Source organism: Mobula birostris, chromosome 31 (assembly GCF_030028105.1).
Source record: "Mobula birostris isolate sMobBir1 chromosome 31, sMobBir1.hap1, whole genome shotgun sequence".
NCBI lineage: Eukaryota > Metazoa > Chordata > Chondrichthyes > Myliobatiformes > Myliobatidae > Mobula > Mobula birostris.
In genome coordinates, this window is record NC_092400.1 from 5449389 (window position 1) to 5462462 (window position 13074).

Consider the following 13074-nt stretch of genomic DNA (forward strand, 5'->3'; position numbering starts at 1 on the left):
CAGAGTAAGGTACAGAGGCCCAGGTTCTGTAACTTCTCAATCAGGAATACCCTAAGAAGTGAACAGAGTTGGCCGAAGTGAGGTATCTGTAAAGGTGACAATTTCAGAAGAAAACTGAGATAGGTCATCCACTCAGCATTTCTGGTTGTATAGGATTACACACGGTTTAGCTTTCTATTTAGCATTCATGTGATTAAGTTGAGACCTCAGGTATCCTGCCTATTTGTCTCCCACCATTTGTGACTAGATGTGGCAGGACTCACATCTGATTAACTGGTTGCAGCATCATTTAGTTGTATTATTGTGATTGCTCCTCTCCCTACCAATAATGATCTGACCTGCTGGGCATTTCCAGCATTCTGCTTTTATCTCAGATTTGCAGCTTGTGCCTTTTCATTTTGGTTTTGTGTCTCCTCTATGCTGGAATTGGCATGAAGGGCAGAAGATGGCATTGGCAAGAAAAAAAATAAGGTAAAAGGGAAAATCAGACTGTAAAATTCCAATAACACTCATGACATGCTGGAGGAACTCAGCAGGTCGGGCAGCATCCGTGGAAATGGTCAGTCGACCATCTAGGTAGTCTCCAGTCCCTTGATATGAACATAGAATTCTCCAACTTCTGGTAATTCCCTCCCCCTCCCTTTCTCCATCCCTATTTCACTCTGCCCCCTCCCCCAGCTGCCTATCACCTCCCTCATGGTTCCGCCTCCTTCTACTACCCATTGTGTTTTCCCCTATTCCTTCTTCACCTTTCCTGCCTATCACCTCGCTGCTTCCCCTCCCCCACCCCTTGATCTTCCCCCTTACTGGTTTTTCACCTGGAACCTACCAGCCTTCTCCTTCCCACCCTCCCCCCACCTTCTTTATAGGGCCTCTGCCCCTTCCCTCTACAGTCCTGACGAAGGGTTCCGGCCCGAAACGTCGACTGATCGTTTCCACGGATGCTACCCGACCTGCTGCGTTCCTCCAGCGTGTTGTGAGTGTTGCTTTGATCCCAGCATCTGCATATTATTTTGTGTTTAAAATTCCAATAACGCCGTATTACAGATAAATTCCTGATTTTTCCCTCCTCCATAAAACTGTAATGTTGTATAATTAGTCAACTCCATCATGGGTACGGGCCTCCACTGTATTCAAGACTTCTTCAAGGAGCAGTGCCTCTGAAAGGCGGCATCCATCATTAAGAATCCCCACCACCCAGGGCATGCCCTCTTCTCACTGTTACCATCAGTGAAGGCACACATTCAGTGATTCAGGAACAGCTTTTTCCCCCATTTCTAAATGGACATTGAACCCATGAACACTACCTCACTTTTTTAAAAAAAATTCTGTTTTTGCACTACTTAATCTAACTATCATATTTAAAATAGATATTTACTTACTGTAATTCCATTTTCTATATTTATCATGTATTGCAACCCGGCTGATGGCGTAGTGGCATCAGTGCCGGACTTCGGGACGAAAGGTCCCTAGTTCGAATCCAGCCGGCTCCCCTGCACGCTTTCCATCCGTGCTGGGTTACGAGCTGGTAATCTCTTTGGAAACTCACCTGGCAGAAGGCAATGGCAAACCACTGCTGTAATTTGCCTCGTATGCAGTTCCCCACTACGTCAGAGAGGTGTGGAGGGAAATCGTTTGCTAACCGGAGAAACTCCGGATGTGATGTACCTTTCCTTTTATCATGTACAGTATTGCATTGTACTGCTGCAGCAAAGTTAACAAATTTCACAATATGTGCCAGTGATATTAAATCTGATTCTGATTATGTGAGGACAATTGTCCTGTTAAGTCTAAAAGGTGTAAGTGATTTGGTCACATAACACAAATACAGATTTGACTTCCAACTTCACACCCTCTGACTACTCAAGTTGATCACTAGTATACTGTTTAATACCCTAGGAAATTGATTCCACAGTAACAAACTGTATTTCCCAATTATTATTTCAAAATGTGCTCTATATTTTCATTTTGCACCATGCTTCTGTGAGAAAATTAATTTTATCTCTACTGCTTTCATTTATAATAGTAGCTTTCATTTATAATAGTAATGGACAATTCTTCATTTAGAAAGAATGGCACACATAATTAGACTACCTTGGTCACATTTAGCTTTCTGTCTCAAGTAATATTTTTAAAAATCTTGATTTAGATGTCTGGATACAATTGGAGTACATATCATTTTGTTCTACGTGGTGTAAATCTTTATTTCTTCCAGAGGACCATAGGCTATTTATCCTTGTACAGGTCCACAATCCTTTATCCGAAATCCTTGGGGCCAGTTGCATTTCGGAACTCAGAATTTTTCGGATTTCAGACCCCCCCCCCCCCCACCAATACCAAAAAACACGTATGCTCGAGTCCCTTATTTAACCTGTCTCAGTGTGGTGGACTTTAGGACCTGGCGGCACACCAAACCTACTTACATCCTCCCGTATACTTTAAATCATCTCTAGATTACTTATAATACCTAATACAATGTAAATGCTATGTAAATAGTTGTTATACTGTATTGTTTAGGGAATAATGACAAGAAAAAAATTTATTTCCAACAAAAACATTCAATAAGACATAAAAATATGCAGCCTCAAACGAACTGAATCAAACACATGGCAAATGACTTATTGGAATAAATGTAGAACATCACTGTCACTGTCACTATAAAACTTCAGTAACTTGTCTTTCTGTTTATTTAAATCATATACAGTGGTAGTTCCAACACTATTTTCTTCAGTAAGATGCCACACAGACACACCACGATCAAGCTTCTGCAATAACTCTACTTTCTGCGTTATTGATAATGAAACAGATGCTTCCTTCTCTTTTTCTCATTGTTACCCATAGGGGTATCTGCAGCTCTTTTTGACATTTTCACAGTGAAATTAAACACAAAGTCAACAGTGAACACAAAATATCAGCGTACAGCAAAGGCACGTGTAACCAATATGAGCGCTGAGCTACAACTGACGTCTGGCTGCCTCTGCTAGTGCTGCCACGTCACACCTGAGTGACGTCAGCTGTTGGCGAAAAAAAACTTCGGTTTTCGGAGCTTTTTGGATTTCAGAATTTCGGATAAAGGAATGTGCACCTGTATAGCAAAAAGAAATTAGGGTATTCCAAATAGGCCTTCAATCAGCTTCAAATATTCCTCACCTCTCACTATTATCTACCAATCATGCTCTGGTTAACTTTAGTTCCCTGTGGCTACTCAGTGAGCTAACAATTAGAAAAGTCACTACTGTTTTGCCTGCTACCAAGCAAGCACTTGAAATCAAACAGGCATTTGGAGCTGGCCAACCCTTTAAAATGGTGTCACTGTTTGGCTTGCAACCATTGGGTAGGATGTGGCTTGTTTTGATATAAGATTAAATAAGAATGACTCCCAAGTCGTACTGTTATTCACAGATTCTATAGGACGTTTGTGGGGAATGTAAATTCTGCCATCATGTGACCTTACTATCATCTAGCCATTTGTTTCTGCCAAATGGGGACAAAAGAGGGTCAAATAAAAGTAATAATGTATAGAACTAGAATTAAATAAAAACTTAAGATGTAGCCACTAAGCTGATATTCTTATAAAAGAGAATAATTTTAAAACCTACAAGGAAACAGGAAATGATCAAGTCTGAAACTAATACAAGCATTAAACTAATGCTTGCATTGCTGACGGGTCCTGAAATTTGCCTTGGTGAATATTCCTACTCTATAAATAGTTTGGATTTTCTTAATAAAACACACACTTGTGTAGTTTTAATACTGTAAACTCACCCACTTATACACGACTAATTTATGTTAACTTGCTCCTGTGCTGACTAAACAGTGAAGAACTTGCTTCTCTGTATAATAATCAAAATACTTTATCATGTATGTCAATGTAAAAGTAAATTCTGACAGACCTAACCTGAAAATACTTTAAAATTCCCATCATTACTAAAGGCTTTATCACATTGTCAGTCAATTAAATGTGTTTACTTTTTCCTGTGTTATAAATGAGTGAGTTTGACTGTGCTTATACAAAGCCAACAAATTTAGTGGTGATTCTTTACTTAAGATAGCTAACATAATTGGAATTAAACATAAACATGACCCAAAAATGATTAACGATAAATATTATACAATCATAGCATTGGGGAATAGATTTCTAGACAAAACATTTACTGAGCTTTCCTGTGAAACACAGTGTTCTGTAAGGAAATTTGCCAAAAGCATATACATAAAACAAAGCATGAAATGTGATATACCATAGGATAAATCCTCCCTATCTAATGTCACTCTGGAAGTACCTTCATCACAGTGACAGCAGCTGTCAAAAAGGTGGCCCATCACCAACTAGTGAAGGTTGTTTAGGTATTGGCAATATGTGTTGGCCTTACTCAGGATATTTACCGTGTATTCCACACAAAAAATAGATAAAACTGCTTCACTCACATTTGGCATTGGGTAATTGATGTGTTAACCTTCATGGTGCATCATCTCTGTATAGCAGGTAGAAAATAAAGAATCTTTGCATTGCCTGACTGAATAATTCTTTATAAATAATTAAACAACCTTTTAACATTCTCTACAAATAATTTCAGAAATTAATTATCAGAAGTGTTTAAAGGAGATAACTAAAAATACATTTTCTTCCTGCCCATGATTTATTTCCTGGGTTGCTTGGAGCAGTGTCCTAGAGATTTATATTTTAATTCTGTGATTTGCTTGCACCATAATCTTTTCCCTATTTGTAATGCAGTCTGTAAGGTTTGTTTGGTGCCTACATTAACTAATGCACATAGAAATTTGATTGACATTCATTAGAAAACAGTGGAGATTGTAACCTCTCACCTGCTGTGAATAGCAAAGATTGAAACACATTTTGGCCATAATTATTCAATTAGAACTTGCACCGTTGATGATTCCTGTGGTTTTTGAGCCTGGCTTATTACTTAATCAAGAGTTTCAGTTAGCTATTCGTCTGTTACAAATTACTTAATGGAATGTCTTCTGTAGAGACATAATGAGCACTCCATTGCTATCATCATCAATTTCTATCTCATCCTCAAAAGGGTATAAAAAAACTTCCAAGGCTTTTAATCAACCTGTATTGGTTTTAAATTGTTGCTTTCAGTCTTTTTATATATGCTTCAATTGCTCCATTTATAATTGACTTTGATACTTCATCCCATAAGAGCTAATAGACCTATAACTCCTGATATTATATTTCTGACCTTTTCCACACCTTTTAATGCCAGCTATTTTCTGGTCTTCTGGTTTTGTATTAAATGACTAGCAAAACATTTAAACCACAGTTCATTTGCTTTTACTGTCTACAACATGGATTTATAAGGAAAAAAAAGGTTAAATGAACAAATGGGAAGAAAAAGAAAAGGAAATGTAAAAGAAAAATAAGGCAACTAGCTGAACAGATGTAAGTATCTCATTTCAAATTGTTTTTGAAGTGATTATTTTTCTGTACTGGAGATGACAATGACATTAAAGGGTGGATGTTAATGCACTGGAATTTTTTAATTTAAATTCCCCCTGTACATTTTCATAAGCATGTTTTTGGCCACCATACAACAGCTATCCTAAGCTCTCAGTTGCATATCATTTCATTTCCTCTTTCCTTTCTCACACTGACCTGTCAATCCTCGGCTTCCTCCATTGCCAGAATGAGGCCCAACGGAACAACATCTCATATTCCACCTGGGTAATCTACAATCCAATGTTATGAACATACAGTGGAATTTTCCAGTTTCAAATAATGCTCATCTCTGGTGTGTTTGCTGCAGCCGCCTCTTCCTATTTTCTTCCCCATCTACCTTACGTCTGTACATTTTATACACTGGCTCCATCCCTCCCCCTTCCATTTATTTCTGCTTCTTTCTATGCCCTTCACCTCTTTCCTAATGGTTCCAATTACCACCTTTCTTACTTAGCAGAGTCCAACACTTGTGGTCTTTGTATTTCTGCTTATTGCATCCTAGCTATCTCCACCAGCATACCACCCCTCCTGCCCCCACTTGGCTCCATCTGCCTTCATCCACCAGTCTCTGTCCCCCAGCTCCACACATCCTCCTTCCCTTAGCCCTCTTCCTGGCTCCAGCTATTCACTATTCCCTACACAGGGAAGAAAAGTCCTACAGCAATGGAATTTCCTCCCGTTCTTTGCAAGCGAAGAACCAGCCATCATCATCAAATTGCAATAAAGATACTATTTAAAAGCAAGGTTAAATAAATAGGTTTTGGGTTGCCACTTAACAGTGTCAACTGAGTCTGCATCCCTTAGAATTTAGGAGTGTAGCTAAGAAAAGCTGACCTGCCAGTTGTCTTTTGAAGAAGATGGTTTAATGAATAAACTCTTCTTGGGCTTCTAGCCGGGTACAGGTATCGATTATAACCAACATTTCGATGATAAACTCTGCCATCTTCATCAAGAATGATGCCTGGTGATATTTATATCCTCGTTGTCTGTTCTTCCGGATTGGTTAGTCCTCATCCAATCAAGTTCCCGCTCTCCCACCTTGTTTAAAATCGATTTCCAGTTCTTACTTAGAGTGAGGCCTTCATCTTTATGAAAGTTCGTTTCCTCTAGTTTTATTTTAATGGTTTCCTTCTCCAGGCATTCCCAAAAGCTATTGGTGCGGCACAGTAGTCTTGTGCCATCAAAGTCCATCTTTTGGCCATTGTGAATGCAATGTTTTGCTACCACTAATTTCTCTGGGTAACCAAACCAATATACCTCCTGTGCTCCTTGATGCAAGTTTCCTCTGTGTGTCCCATCTCGCCAATATACGCTGCTCTGCATTCACAGGGAACTCTGTAAACGCCAGCCAGCCTGAGTCCCAGGTCATCCTTGACCCATATAAGCTATGATTTGAGCTTCATTACGGGTTTGTGGATGGTATTAATCCACTATTTCTTCAGGATCCTGGTGATCCTTACAGAAACCGTGGAAATATAGGGAAGACAGGCAGTACCGACAGATTCCTCCTCATTATTATTTTCCTGGTTTTTCCATCAGTCCTTTTCAGGACTCGATTGATTTACTTGTAGCCATTCTGTAGGAACATTGTGCGTAATCATCTTGTTTCCTTGGGGAGACTCTCCGGGTCTGAAATAGTTTTCACACATTTATTCAAAGTAGAAAGAACCTCTCTAGGTTGGAAGGCATGATGGTAGCTGTTATTGTGTGAGTGGGTTGTTTAAATTCATGATTGAGATTGTTTAAATTTAAGAGACCAGTGGAGAAGCCCTGAGAGCTTGAGCAGGATCATAAAGCGAAAGTGATTCTGTGATGTGCAGACTATTAAGAGCTTTAAAAACAAGTAAGAGAACTTTAAACTCAATTGTAAAAGATACAGGAAGCCAGTGCAGAGAAACTAGGATGAGAATAGGTCCTCATCCTGGTTTTAATTAAAGCTCTAACAGCGACAATCCTGAGTGATTTGAAGTTTGTCAATAGATTGCTTTGGAAGGCCAGTAAAAAGTGCATTGCAGTAATCTAATCTATTTGATATAAAGGTGTAAGTTACTGTGGTTATTCAGCATCGTTACGTGACTGAAACAAATGTACCTTTGTAATATTTCTTAAGTGTAGAAATGCTGCTCTGGTCTCTCTGTGGAATTTAAAATTCAAATCTGAAACAAGGATCACACCTAGACTTATTACTTTTGATTTTACAAGGGGAGCGAAGTTCCCAAGTTTATCAAGTATCTCTTTTAGCTTTGGGATCAACCAAATTTATATACAATTGTGCATCATCTGCATAACTGTAGAACTCAAATTTATGCTCTTTAACGGCGTCTCCAAAGGGAGGCATGTATAGGGAATAGATTAGGGGACCAAGACAACTTCCCTGAACAACACCAAAAGATGCATCATTATCTCTTAGAAAAGCGGTCTCCAAGACAGACAAAAAAAAATTCTCTCTGAGATACATGAGCAAAACCAATTAAGGGCACTACAAGAGAGGCCAGCTCAGTTCTCGAGGCAATCTAGAAGAATGTTGTGATCAATTGTGTTGAAGGCAGCACTTACAGCTTGAAGAATTAGAACTGAAACTCGGGTGGCATCAGTGTTGACCCTAAAGTTGCTGCCAATTTTGCTAAGGACATTGGCCTTCATAAATCAATGTACTGAGTACAGGAGTTAAGATGTTATGTTAAGGTTGTATAAGACATTGGTGAGACCTAATTTGGAGTTTTGTGTGCATTTCTAGTCACCTACCTATAGGAAATATATCTGTCAATAAGTTTGAAAAGAGTACAGAAAAAAAAAAGATGTTGCCAGGATTTGAGGACTTGAGTTATTGAGAAAGGTTGTTTGAATAGGTAAGGACTCTATTCCCTGGAGCATGAGAGGGGATTTGAAAGAAGTATACAAAATTATGAGGGGTATAGATAGGGTAAGCGCAAGCAGGCTTTTTCCACTGAGGAAGGGAGAGACTAGAACTGGAGGTCATGGGTTAAGGATGAAAGGTGAAATGTTTAAGGGGAATATGAGGAAAATCTTCTTCACTCAGAGAGTAATGAGAATGTGGAACAAACTGCCAGCGGAAGTTGTAGATGTGAGTTTAATTTCAACACAATAGGTTTGGATATGTACATGGATGGGACAGGTATGGAGGACTATTAAGAACTGGTGATTTCTTGCTCTTATGGACAATGGGACTAAGCAGAATAGTGGTTTGGCAAGGAATAGATGGACCGAAGGACCTGTTTCTGTGCTTATAGTGCAAAATAGCACTATGAGTCTATAACACACACAAACTGTTGGAGGACCTCAGAAAGTAAGGCAACAAGTAGGGAGAGGAATAAATAGTCGACTTTTCTGGCCAAGATCCTTCATCAGAATGGGACAGCAAGGGGGCAGAAGCCAGAATAAGAAGATGGGGGATGGGACAAGCTGGCAGGTGATAGGTGAAAACCAGGTGAGGAGGAGGAATGAAGTTGGAAGCTAGGAGGTGATAGGTGGAAGAATAAAGGGCTGAAGAAGAAGGAATCTGATAGGAGTGGATAGTGGACCATGGGAGAAAGGGAAGGAGGAGAGACACCAATGGGAGGTGAGGAGAGGAGAAGGGGAGAGTAGGGAGTCAGAGTGGGAAATGGAAAAAGAGAGAGGGGATTGGGGAGAAATTACTGGAAGTCAGAGAAATTGATGCTCATGCCAACAGATAGAATATGAGGGGGTGCTGTACTAGCCTGACAGTTGTCACGTCATGGTAGTACTATGGATAGGTTTGTCAAAATGGGAATGGAAATCAAATAGAAATGGGTTGCCTTCGGGTAATCCCACACTTTGCGGCAGAGAGCAAAGGTCTGAAAGGCTGAGTGGTCCACAGCTGCTCCAATGCTCTTGTGTTGTTAAGCTACTTCCTACCTGGATGCCAGCTGAGTTTAGGATTTGGCGGTAAGAGTTAGGGAAAGCTCCTGGGAAAACATCCAACTGAAGCAGGTCATTTCAGGTTCCTCCATATGCAGGCTCCTCCCAGCTAACACGGGGCCACCTGCCTCCAGCTCATCATCCAGCTATTTTAATCCAGCTGTCATCTACAACCCTTGTTCACTCATAGAAGCCAGCCAGCCTCAACTAGTTACTCCTAGCCTTCAGTTACCTTATTATCTTGTCATGTTAAGTCTCTGGCCCCTTGTGGCTTGTTATTTTGCAGTTTATTATTAAAGTTATCATTCACCGCTAGATTGCCTCCGTTGCTGTGTGTTTGAGCCAAGCCAATGCTACATTTCCTGACAGTAAACTCATTGCTCCAACAGTGCTACCAGATAATGAATGATCTAAGCAGCTCAAATAAAGCCCTAAAAATATAACTTAGAATTTATGCCCATTCTAACAAAACAAATGATGCTGCTTCCAAGTCCACAAATAAAATCAGAGCTGCCATAACGTTAGTTTAGCCAGTGTAACCTCCAGTACAGATTAGACCGCCTTTCACACCACTTAAGAACTGGTGATTTCTTACTCTTATGGACTGACAGGCTTTAATGCAGCAGTTTATGGACATTTCTGAGCTTCCTGATACATTAAACTGGTTGGAAAATTAGTTTCATAGCGTTACAACACCTGTATTGATTTGATTGCACATTTTGGGAAATCTTGAATGACTATTTGGAAAAGGCTTGAAAATTAAAGGCACTTTCATGCAGTTATTTTCTTGTGCCTGTCAAAATGGTCCTGTAGAAAAGGAATCTGATGAAAGCACAAAAATGAAGTTGTGTCATTAATAACTTGTATCTCCTTTGCAGCTGCATCCTGCAGAAGTGAACCACATATGGCAACATGAAAAATGTGTGAATTACCGTAGCTTTAAATGTCAAAGTTAGGGAAAATAACATTAACGAGTACAATTAGATTAAAAAGCAAATACAGTTTCCTACCATTTATTTAATTGCTTCCCTCCTCTCCAACTGGTGGTACCTGAAATGCCAGGAAACTTTTAAGAGGATTTCAAATAGTAGAAAAGCTCGTCTTAACAGATAATTCATTCCTATCAACGTACAGCTTTAACGAAAAGAGCCTTTTATCAGTGGGTGCAGAAAATGAAGTAATTAAGTGTAATCATTCTTTAACAAGAATCGAAGCGCTTACTGAATTGCCAAAAATGAACACAGGAGAAATCAATTAACTGCACCCCCCCCACCCCCCAGCCAGCTTGTCTTCCATTCAATTACATCGTGGCTCCATCTATATGCCTTCCTAATGTAACTCTTCCCAAACAAAACTATTATTCATTGACACAAAACAACACTCACAACACGCTGGAGGAACTCAGCAGGTCGGGCAGCATCTGTGGAAACGATGGGTCGACATTTCGGGCCGCAACCCTTCGTCAGGGCTCAGTAGTTATCATTTATTCATTGAATAGTGTCATTTTTAATTAATCTAGATTTTTTTTGAGGGGGGGAAAAAGCTTTATGTTTCCCTTAGTCTGTGGTGAGGAATGTTTCCCGGGAGCATATTCTAAAAAATCCAGCACAAAATACTCTGCAGATGCTGGGGTCAAAGCAACACTCACAACACGCTGGAGGAACTCAGCAGGTCGGGCAGCATCCGTGGAAAAGATCGGTCAACGTTTCGGGCCAGAATCCTTCACAGTCCTGACGAAGGGTTCCAGCCCGAAGCGTCGACCGATCTTTTCCACGGATGCTGCCCGACCTGCTAGGTTCCTCCAGCGTGTTGTGAGTGTTGCTAAAAAATCCAGCTCTAGTTTATGGTTATATCCCTCATTTAATACATATTTAACTTCCACTTCCTGCTTTGTTTCTCTCCTTCCTGAATTCTTCTTGAGATTTCCATGCTTTTGCTAAGTTAGTTTAACTCCTCCCCACCTCTGTAAGTTTATTGGCCCTGGTTCTGCTAAGGTGCAGCGTGTCCAATTTTCACGTACACTACTGGCTCAGAAATAGTTCCAAGGCCTTAGAAATCTAAAGGCTTCCCTTCTTCATCATCTGTCTGGCCACACAATCATTTGAACCATCCTTCCATTTTTATGCTTTTAGCACGTAGCACTGGGAATAATCTTGAGATTCTGTAGAGCACATCTACAAGGAGCACTGCCATAAGAAATCAGCAACCATCAGAGATCCCCATCATCCAGGCCATGCTCTCTTCTTGCTGCTGCCATTGGAAAGGAGGTACAGGAGCCTTGGGTCCCACCAGGTTGAGGACCAGTTAATACCCTATAACCATCTGGTTTCTGAACCAGCATGGATAACTTCACTCACCTCAACACTGAACGATTCCACAACCTATGGACTCACTTTCAAGGACTCTATAACTCATGTTCTCAATATGATTTATTTACCCTATTTAGTTATTTATTTTTTGTATTTGCATAGTTTTGTCTTCCTTTGCACTTTGGTTGTTTGTTGGTCTTTATGTGTAGTTTTCCATTGATGCTATTGTTTCTTTGTTCCACTATGCATGCCTGCAAGAAAATGAATCTTGGGGTAGCATGTGGTGACATATAAATACTTTGATAGTAAATTTACTTTGAACTTTGAATCTATCCTTTTTCTAGCTCCCAAAACTCTGCGTGCAGGAACATTTTACTACCTGTCATTGGTTCCGTAAAAGACAATAACCTTCCCTTTCAGGATGGTCTAGAGAAATATGAAATAACTTTCATCTACCTTATGTACTCTATTGATTACACAGATCTCAGGCAGATCATTTGTTGTAAAATCAAGGGAAGATAGGTAGAAGCGCAATGTTCTCTATACAGTGTCTTTGTAATTTAGCGCAAAAATGCCACCAATCAAAATGGAAAAATCTACAAATGCTGGAAATCTAATTTATAAAAGAGAGAATGCTGGAAATACTCAGGCAATATCTGCACTGAGAAATTCGGAGCTAACATTTCATGTTTAAGACCTGAGTGTTTCCAGCATTTCCTGCTTTTATTAATGATGAAGCCCATTTGCTGTGTGAGGATGGTTGATGGTGCAGGAAGGGTGGGGGCAGGGTGGGCAAGGCACTGCAGAAATGAAAATCTTCTGGGACAAGTAGACGTAATTGTTTTAAAATATTATGTGCTTTCCTACTTCATTATTTTTTCTTGAAATAATTCTTTACATAGGCAGTGTCTTCAATAGACTTCCATTTTGTGTGGAATTCCTTAAACTGCAAAAGTACCAGCACAGTGGCAGTTTGCCCTTGTGTTGTGAGTAAATATATCGTATTGAGTTGCATAATTGTAAGCCATTACTGAAGCCATTACAGAACTATAAAGAAATTAAATTAGAGATAATTGTATAAGTGCTTTAATTTTGTGCATTAGTTTTGTGTTTAGATGAAAGTATTTTTTTGGAATCACGACAAAATGCTTTCTCACAATACCCTTGTGCAGCTCAGCAAAAGTAACTAATGTACAACTAAGCACCAAGGCAACAAATGCACAATGACAGCAAATCACCCAATATTTCCTTTAACTGATCATCATTAGCTAACAGTTGAGTACATCAATTCAAATGTAGAATGTGCAAATTGAGGTATTGATGGAGGAAATAAAGAATAATAGCTGAACTGAAAGCAAAAGGGGTTAGGAAAATGTCCACAGCAAGGCCGTAAGCATAATT